The sequence below is a fragment of the Falco naumanni genome, chromosome 3 (genome assembly GCF_017639655.2).
Source record: "Falco naumanni isolate bFalNau1 chromosome 3, bFalNau1.pat, whole genome shotgun sequence".
In the NCBI taxonomy this organism is placed as follows: domain Eukaryota; kingdom Metazoa; phylum Chordata; class Aves; order Falconiformes; family Falconidae; genus Falco; species Falco naumanni.
In genome coordinates this window covers 61712001-61721685 of record NC_054056.1, presented here as the reverse complement: position 1 = coordinate 61721685, position 9685 = coordinate 61712001, and positions in this window count along the sequence as shown.

Genomic DNA, 9685 nt, shown 5'->3' with positions numbered 1-9685 from the left:
GCAGTTAGCATTGAATTCTTCTAGTTCTCTAGAGGTTTGCTTTCATTTTCCCAGTAAAACCTTATGCTGTCAATATTGCCCCTTGGTTCTTTAGAAAAATGCACCTAGAATGCTCCTATTTGTTTATAGTGGAGATTTGATTATCTTGTAATTTCCCAACATAGTCTTCTGTTAGGAATAAATCTAGGTTATATTGGCTCTATTTCTTATGATTTTGTGGATAATGTCTTCCCTACAGTCTAAGAAAACAAAACAAAATAGAGTTCATATTTTTCTTGCAATTCTGTGAAATATTTTAGCCACTTTAATACAATTCCTTAAACATTTTTAGCGCTTTACTTGGGAACGTATTTTAATGATTTCATTTCTGAAATTAATATCTGCAGTATGTAAATTGTGATAAAGAAAAGACAGATACCAGACTTAGCTCAATTCTTTGTGGGCACAGCCAGGGAATTTATTTAATCATTATAGCTGCAAAAACCTATATTTGCTATAGAATTTGTGGTGAAAATAGATGAAGCAATACAGAATAACTGCTTATATATATTCCTCAAGATATATCCTCAATCTACTTAAGGAAAGGTATAGTAAGAGAAACAAACAAATGAAAAGAAAATTAAAATTAATTCATATATATGTAGGTACTAAAACATGTTACTGCTTCAATTCTAATATATTCCTTTGCACATCTACTAACTTCTTCTGTATTTATAAGAAAAAAGATATGTATTGCCAAGACGGTTTTCATTAAAAAAGTAACAAAACTATTGCTTTATTTTTTGAAATATCTACATTCAGAGAAACAATCCATTAGCCTAACTTCAGTGCTGATTGAAATGCAGCCCTGCTGTCTCTGCTTTGAACATAAAACATGCTCATTATGGTGTAGCCAGTTTTCAGATAGTTTTATCTTATAATATACTTTGAATGAGATACAGCAGTTTTGATTCACCAAAACATTTCATTATGTGATTATATAACTTGCTGCTCTGGGGGAGAAATGGAGAGGTGCACTGTTCCTCTACAGCTCCACCACAGAGACTAGGCAACATTTCAAGTCTTACTATTCCCTGTGCAAGGCATTCAGAATGAGGGCCACATTGACACCTCTATATTAAAGAGAAGGCTTTTGTCTAGTCTTTTCAAAAGATGAAAATACTAGGATCTTGACCATTTAATCCTTGCAAATGTGAAAATTGGTACTCACATATAGACTGCTAATTAGTTGCAAAACACCTGCACAGAAGCCCAGGTCTGCATGTAATGACTCACAGGTAGTCAGTAGCCCTTTTGCAACCCCCAAAAGAACATGTTTAATTCTGCAAGTCAAATCACACATTTAGATCACTCAACAAGAGATCTGCAGTAGCTGAACAGGAGTAGACCCAGAGGCCTCAAGTAGGTACCTCATGATGTTGTGGTTATTGTTCTCTAGCCGTTTACTGGTGGGCAGTAGCTGAGGTCAATTACTGTCTCTCTGAATACTGGTGCTGTCTCAGTTATACCATGCAAGACCCAAGTAGCCTCGGTAGAAGCAGAGATGGTTTTCTTTCCTCTTCTCACCTAGATAAGCTGACAGTTTTCCCTAGATGCTACAGAACCTATCTAGATCTGTCCTGGGAACCATATTCAACTTAAGCCATGTGCAGTGCTCAGATCACTGTAGAGTCTAGATCTCAGCATTGTATGTTGATTAAAGGGCTGTTAACACTAGCTAAACCCATCAGTGCAATGAAAATAGTCAGGATCATGCCTGTTCATTTTCTATTCCATGACTCCAGAGAAGGCTTTGACTTTAAGAGAATAAACTGCAAGTGGCAGATCTCATAGTTCTGTGTAATCAAAGCTGATTTATAACACTGTTTAAAATGATCAGTTCTATTTAAAACTTCCTTCATAATACACACCAAAAGCTGGAAGGCATTTGCTTACACAAGTCCACTATGTCAGAGGAATTGTACCTGTTTCATTAGAGTATAATACCACCCTTTGGTTATTCAGTATTCGTGAAATTAACTAACATGGTGAAAATGCATGGGTTTTTTCCTCCCTCTTTTTCAGAGCCAACCATTTAAAAGTGGAATGAATTCTTGGTAACTTGGTAACTTCGTTCTTACAGTCATGCCATAGTAAATTGTTATGACCTTGAACAAAGTTCAATGAAACCACAAGGAGTCAGACTATTCATTCTGTTTCTGTTCCTGGAAAAACAGCATCCAAATATTGTTGCATTAAATAAATTAAATAAATAAATAAGATAGTGCAATAAATATTGAACAGCCAGCAAAACCTGAAAGTTAAACATAGAGCTTACCCTATGCAAATAAGTACCAACTATTGTTTATTGAACCTGAATCAAACAAGGACTTCTTTTACATGTCTCATGCCAAGAATTAAATAGGATTCTCGCTGCCACAGGGTCCCATAGGCAAAGTTCCACAGAAATGCTTTTCTTCACAAAAAAAAGGGACAGTCTGGTTCAAACTCTGAATACATGATTAAAAGAAGCTCTTGGAAAAAAAAAAAAAAAGAATATTCAGAGAATAGGCATTAGGCTTAACTTCTGTTAAATGAGCAGTAGAATGAAATGCTAGTAATTAAGGATGGAGACCAGTGGTTACATGTGATAAATTATTTGGCAGTGGTTATTTGCTTTAAAGCATATCCCCTTAAGAGGGTATTTATTATTCTTGAAAGCTTATCTGGGAACAAAGATAGACTTGGGTAGGAAACTGGATGTAGTAAATGAAACAACTTGCTAAATGATTTACTATATAAAAGTTGTGTACAATTTAAAATTTGTTCAGTTACATCAATTTTACAAAACAATTGCTGTCTGAATTTTTTTTGTTTATTGTTACTTTTCAGTTATGACTAAATAACTTCTATTTAACTTAATCGTTTCCATTTTTTAAGCACATTGTCACTACACAGAGAGGAGGATTTTCTCCTAATTATGAAAAGAATGGAAAAATCAGATGAATTATTTGGCTACCTGTTACTGAAATTTGGCATGCCTCAGAACTGAGTCAGCAAAGACACATGAAGCAGTCCAGTTATTTCATATCCAGCTGCCAAAATGGTCCACCTATTGAGCAGAAAGCTGGCATTCATAACTCACCAGAAGCATTTATTTTTATCTAACTCTGAATAGAATTCTATTGAAAAAGTATATCAAAGGTTGCTTTTTTTTATTGATATAGCAAAGAGATTTTGCAGAACTTGGGAATGCAAAACATCTTTTAATGTTCAGAGTAACTTTTGAATAGACATAGCTCTATAATTTTTTTCTCATCCCCTGTGCCAGTCCCATCATTTTTGAAAAAACTGGGTCGCAGTGAGTGCAGAATCAGTCTTCATAATTCAAAGAGCAACAATTTTCTTGTTAGTACTTAACACAGAGAGGCCCAGACTAACCTTTGCACATGCCTTCTTGATGGATAGCAACCTCGCTTGTACTCCTTCCATGATGGCTGAGGCAGAACGTATCTAAGCTATTAGCTGTCTGAAGCAGCCACAGTAACCCTAAGATGTTAGGAGAACAAAGAAAGATGTAACTCCATCTTCTATACTAAAAATAGCTTAAAAAAAATATTTCTCCAATGTTTTATTTCATTCAAGACATGGGATGGTTTTAAAAGCAGCAGAATAAAACCCTTTTTGATTTTACTGTATCTGGGAATGCAGTTGTTGCTTTAATACTCCTCTGAAACACATTAGTGAGATAAACTTCCAGACAAGCTCTCACAGGCTCTGAATAGCCCATGATTTCATCCTTCGTGTTTGCTTACCACAGAATGGTGGCAACTCAGATCACTGAAAGTGCTTGCCTCTGTATATATCTTTGGAATTAGAGTTAAGTGCCAGCTGTAGATTTTGGAGGACAAGAGACTCTACATTTTCTTCCCACAACAGCGATTTATTTCTTTACCATGTAACATTTTAACCCTTTTCTCTCACCATAAAATATGATTCAATGACAGGTCTGAAGTCTTCTGTCACATTCTGTAGGTTTGTTAAGGCTTGTTTTCCACTTCCTGGAAAACAAATATAAACCGCCAGAAACCTGAGTTTGAAAGGTGTGAGTCATTTTGAGCATCATTTTAATGACTGAAGTAGAAAGAATAACTTTCTACTTAGCTTCTTGGGGAAGAACAATGCATGCTTATGACCTTACACATACGACAATGTATCCATGATGATTTTACAAATAACGAAGTGGTTGGAAAGAATCAAACACCAAAACAGTTTCTACTTAAAATAGTCTGTTTATGGAACAGACATTGGTTTTTTGGGGAAAATTAATAAATTGTTGAAATGTCTACTTTCAACATTTTCTAGAATAAAAGCAAACTCCCTAAATGCTCTAGTAAATTTGTTTCATTTTACCTGGAATACTTAAATATTCATTACACAAAAAACCCCAAACAAATGAACAAACTAAAAAACCAAAACTCAAGCCGAACTAAAAGAAACAGAAAGAAAAAAGTAAATGATCATTTGATAGGCTTGTTGTTAGGGTATCCTTTTACCCTAAAGTTAATTTGGCTTCCAATCCTTGCTCCACAAAATGTCTGAAGATGAAATACTGATAAATACAAGAATTCCAGATGCGAGTATGCCCTTTTCATGGCTCAATTTAATTGTTTATATGACTGTGTAAAGCTTTCTTTGAAGTCCCTTGAGAGATTGTGTTTAAATCCAAAGCTTAAACTTGGCTCTGAAAGCAAGTTAACATTCTGTGTCCTCATTTGTCTTTTCTTCATCTTATTTTAAAAGAAAGTGAAACAGAGAACTGATCGACCTAATAGCCATAATGTCTGTAAAAGTGCTTTAGATGCAGACTCTCTTAAATGAAGACATCTAAGTGGGATATTATATAACTTATGACAATTATTAGTTTTCCTCTTGTAGTAGAAAAAGAAGAACAAATTCAGCTGCTAATTATTTTTCCAATAGCTGAAAGAACTCAACCTGGTTCTTCAGTCGTCAGACTAGAATTTCCCCCACCTGCAGTGATGCATTTATTTTTCCAAAATAGACATCAAACGAGATACATGCTAGTTCAGATGATGTAATTATATACTTATGTAAGAGAATAGTTGGTATATAGACTGAGGTAAATGACAACACTCCACAAAAGTGTAGGAAAAAACCCAGTTTTATAGATCTCTCAATGTTTAGAGCAATAGGTGGCTTCTGTCTTTTTGCTGTAGTTCCACACCATGACCAACTCGCTGCGTAATGGGTAGCAATGTACATACTGTACTAACAGAATGTGAATATCTCATCAGCATCAAGACTTAGGTGACCTTTTAAACTCCCACCTTGCAAGTTTGTTCAGAAGAGGTTCAGAGGACATGAATCTGAAATAGTGTTAAAAATGTCAGCAGTGGCCTGCTGGCTCTTGTGTTCTAAGCCAAATGAAGTTGAGCTCATTTAGGAAATGGTGGCATGTTATTAGGAACCTTTTCTTAGAGAAGACAGAATCACAGCTATGGGAAGTGAAGAAAGGAGAGATAAAATGAGATGACAGGGCAAGAGGGAAAGAAAACTAATGAAAAAGCAAAGTTAATATAACCTTAAAGCTATAGCCTTATAGCCTTAAAGAAAGTTAATCTAGCCTTGCACAAAAAGGTCTTTTGGAGAAAAAGATGGGAATTTATCTTTCTGGTTATGTCTAAACTGCTGGTCTCATGAGCATGTCCATCACCCTGTACTGTCTTGTGAGTCCTGGTCATAACCATCCACCAGCTTCTGTGCACTTTTCCTTTCAAAATAAGGAAAGTTTGTGTAGGCAGAAATGGTGTTACATTGCACCCTGCTTTGCTGCTGAGGAACCAAGAGGGCAGGGCATGCCATGACCTCACTGTTTCGCAGGCTTAGTCCTGTTATAAATTATACATACCTGGAGAGATGGAATGTATTGCACATTCCTATGCATGTTATTTACATGGTAGCACTAGGTAGCAAGATTCCCTTCCCCATACTATTAAAAAAAAAAAAGTGCTGTAACAGAGATATTAAAAGACTATATTAGATCCAAAGACTGTTGATGTTGATTGAACTGGAAAACAGGCACTAAAATGTAAAATCTTATTATCCCTATCACGAAGACTGCTTCAATGTTGTGAGTCATCATGACTCTAGAGCAATCCTTTTAACATTTCTGACAACGGTGTTTTGTCTTTGAGAAAGCAGAACTGGGCAAAATAGACTATTTTAAGTCTCTGACCTGAGAACAGTTGGGACAAAAAGAAGGTGCCTCTCATAGAAGCTCTTTTGAGGTTTGTTCCCAGAAGAGGCCTCAGCTGGAGGGGTCAGTCTTTTCTTAGTGTGGCGGTGGTTCCCTCCCTGGCCAGGTATTCCTTTAGGAATGTATGAAGCTCCATTCAAGTGCCAGCATACCACACCAAGTCGATAAAGACTGATCTCTTAATGTAAGGATGGAGCTGAAGATTTCATCTGTGATCTTCAGGACTTCCCAATTTTGGAATGCAAGTGTTATAAACATAGCCATTAGAAAACCCTTTGTATATTGATAGGTTAAATATAAGTGTCTAGTCTTAGAAAAGCCAAACAGCAAAAGATTTAATCCTAACTCCTGCCCTCCTCCTTTGATTATGTAAATATGCTGCAGAATAACAACTAATCTTACAAAAACCAGCCTGGTTCTGACCAGAGAATGACTCCTTGATTCCCTTCTTAACACCTGATTTGGAGGGAGAGGAAGGAACCATGCTGCGAAAAAGCACAGCAGAACGCGAAGGGTGCAGCTGGAGGCAGAGACATGGAAGGAAGGGGCTGCAGCAGAGACAGTTTGGCAGTGCTGTAAGCAAACAGGTACCCAGAGCTTTAGCAAATACTCAAATGGTCCAGCTACCTTGGCCCCTTGGGCCCTCATCAGCACAATAGTCAAATGCATGTCTCCATTCTTTGGGAAGAGTAGAGGAGCCCTCTGTTTCATAAGTGTCACTTTCACACTGGCAGAGGAGTGTGTGTGAGCCTGCCAGCCTGGTCCCAGTGATAAACTGGGCTACTGAGGTTCCTGCTCCTTTAGAAGCCAGATCCCCACCATCACGGCCTGCTTAGCACTTCTCTGAAAACTGTGCACTCTTTTCCCTATACTACCGTTGCTAAATATTTTAGCTGTGATACACAACGTGCTTCTTCCACCAATTGAACTGAATCAAACACTTGGCCCACAAGGCTGGAGGCTAGATGGCCATTTAAAGAAAAATATGTATAATTAAATTCTGTCTCATTTTACGCCTTATCCTCCCTCTCCCCTTTTATCTCCAGCTACCATTAACAGGCTCCTTTTCATACTACCCCTTCTTATCCTTTTTCCTTCCTTCCCTTTCATCCTTGTTTGTGTCTTTTTCATTTTCCTTTACTTTAATTTTTTTCCAAATCCTTTTGATCATCTGTCTTCTTAGCCCCCCAGTTTTTTACCCAGCTGTGTTCATGGGCTTTTCGATTTTACATTGGCTTCTCCTTCTCTTCTTTCTTACTATGTTCCTACTTCTTCAGACAAATTAAACTTATTCCAACAATCCCAGGACCTGATCTTCAGCATTGTCTGTAACAAATGTTAGTCACTGTTCCTTAATGAGCAGATATGGATGGAAACAAAGCATATGGCTAGAAGGAACAGTGTGGAAAATGGGGTGATAAAATCAGTAGTATGAAAATGAATTTAATTACATTATTCTTATCATTGTATCATCCAAATGCTCATTTGCTTTGACAATGATTTTCCCTCAGCATGTGTGAAATCTTAGCCATATACTTAATGTGTAGTGTTGTCTCTCATTTGTTATTAAAAAGCAGTGAAAGGTTTGTCTAAATGAAATCAGATCTTCATTCTACCAGCAGGAATATAATATTCAGAGCAAATGATCTTGCCAAGAATGCCTGTGCAGGTCGTGTATACATATATCTGTTTTAATTATTCCCATATACACACACTTATTTTCTGTGGCTGTATACAGAAATGTATGTACCTACATACATTTTCAATACATACATTTAGGTATTACACAGTATGTACCTAAGCACATACACAGCAGCAAGGTACACAGGAATATGAGGTAAGTTATCCAGTTACAAATTAACCTCATTATCTATTAAACTGGTGCAAATAGAGTAATTTGTTCCTTTTCACATGCTTTCAGGTAAAATGACTCTGCTTTGGGTCCTCTCACATTTTTTCATGTTTCTAGTTTGAAACCAACAATCTTGAACTTAGAGATTTCCTGTCTAGCATCCTTTTTTCTGATTAGAAAAAAAAAAAAAAAAAGTGATAGCCCCCCAGCTTTCCTTACTGCAGCATCTGCACATTCCTAAACCCTCTGGCCATGCACTGTGACAGACTGGTTTGTTGATCAAGTTTATGCTCTTCAGACTCCAGGTACCACAAAAACCTGGAATGCAAGTTCAGGAAAGAAATGCTTTTCAGTTAAATTTGCAAGGCTCTGGACACCTACGGGTGGTTTGGCATGCTTTCTCCTAATCTAAACTGATCTCTTCTCTAAATCTGGTTTGGGTTTTTTTGGGGTTTTTTTGTTTGTTTCTTTGGGGTTTTTTTTGTCATCAACTGAGGCTGATCAGTCTCTGATATCCTCCCTGAGTTCTCCTTATGCAACAATGTCCTATGCTCTTCTGCACGGCTGAATCCCACTTTGACCTCTCTCTATTCAATGATGATGAAAACATCACCACTCATACTAATTTATAATTCTCCAATTTATATCTGTCCAGAACTGGTCCTTGAGAGTGAATAAGCAGTCCTGTGTCAACGAAAGTTATTAGAACTGGTGGTTCTTGGTACTTTTTTTTTTTTTCTTTTCCCAGAGAAGCATTAAATGTCTTTTTTCAAGCAAGCCAGCTACTCAGAGAATCAGCTACTCAGAGAATCTTTTCAGCACAAAGAAGACCCCTTAATTTGGTAAAGTTACAATTTACTTCATTGCAAGATCTGAAAAAAACACCCTTTTCCCACAATTTGCAACATTCTAAAACATTTACTATTTTATGCATGAAAACTTATCTTTTAATATTGGATCAGTCTTCTGCAAACTCTTTTATTGGTATATGAGTAATATCCATAACATTAATTTCTTAAAGTCTTTAAAATAGTTTGCATTTTATAGACTGTAACTCATCATAAAACCAATATTACACATATATTACACAGGAAAGCTCATCTTTACGAAAACACTGACGTTTAATTTCACTCTAAGCAGAGCCAAAAGAATGCCACTGATATGTTTTCTGATTTCTCCCACCTAAAGAACTCAGTGAATTCCTAAAAACAAACATCATCAACTGAGATCAGCAATGACATAACATATATATATATATATATATATATATATATATATATATATATATACACTTATTCAGGACTTTCTGTGCCTTTCATTGTGTCTGGTAGAGTGCTCTCCTCCAATACATTTTTTCAAATGGGTTGAACAGAAAGGACCACAAAATACAAGAGGACCATTCTTTTTCCAAATATCCTTTTCATGCTAGCTACTGGCAAGTTCCACTTTTCTGTGTCAATCACAATTGTTTTGTCATTTTCTGGGTCCTTTTATTCTGGGTCTCTGATTCCTCTCCCCCTTCATGCCTTCCCACTTCATTAGTGCTTCTGTTACATGCTGGTTGGTTTCTTAAC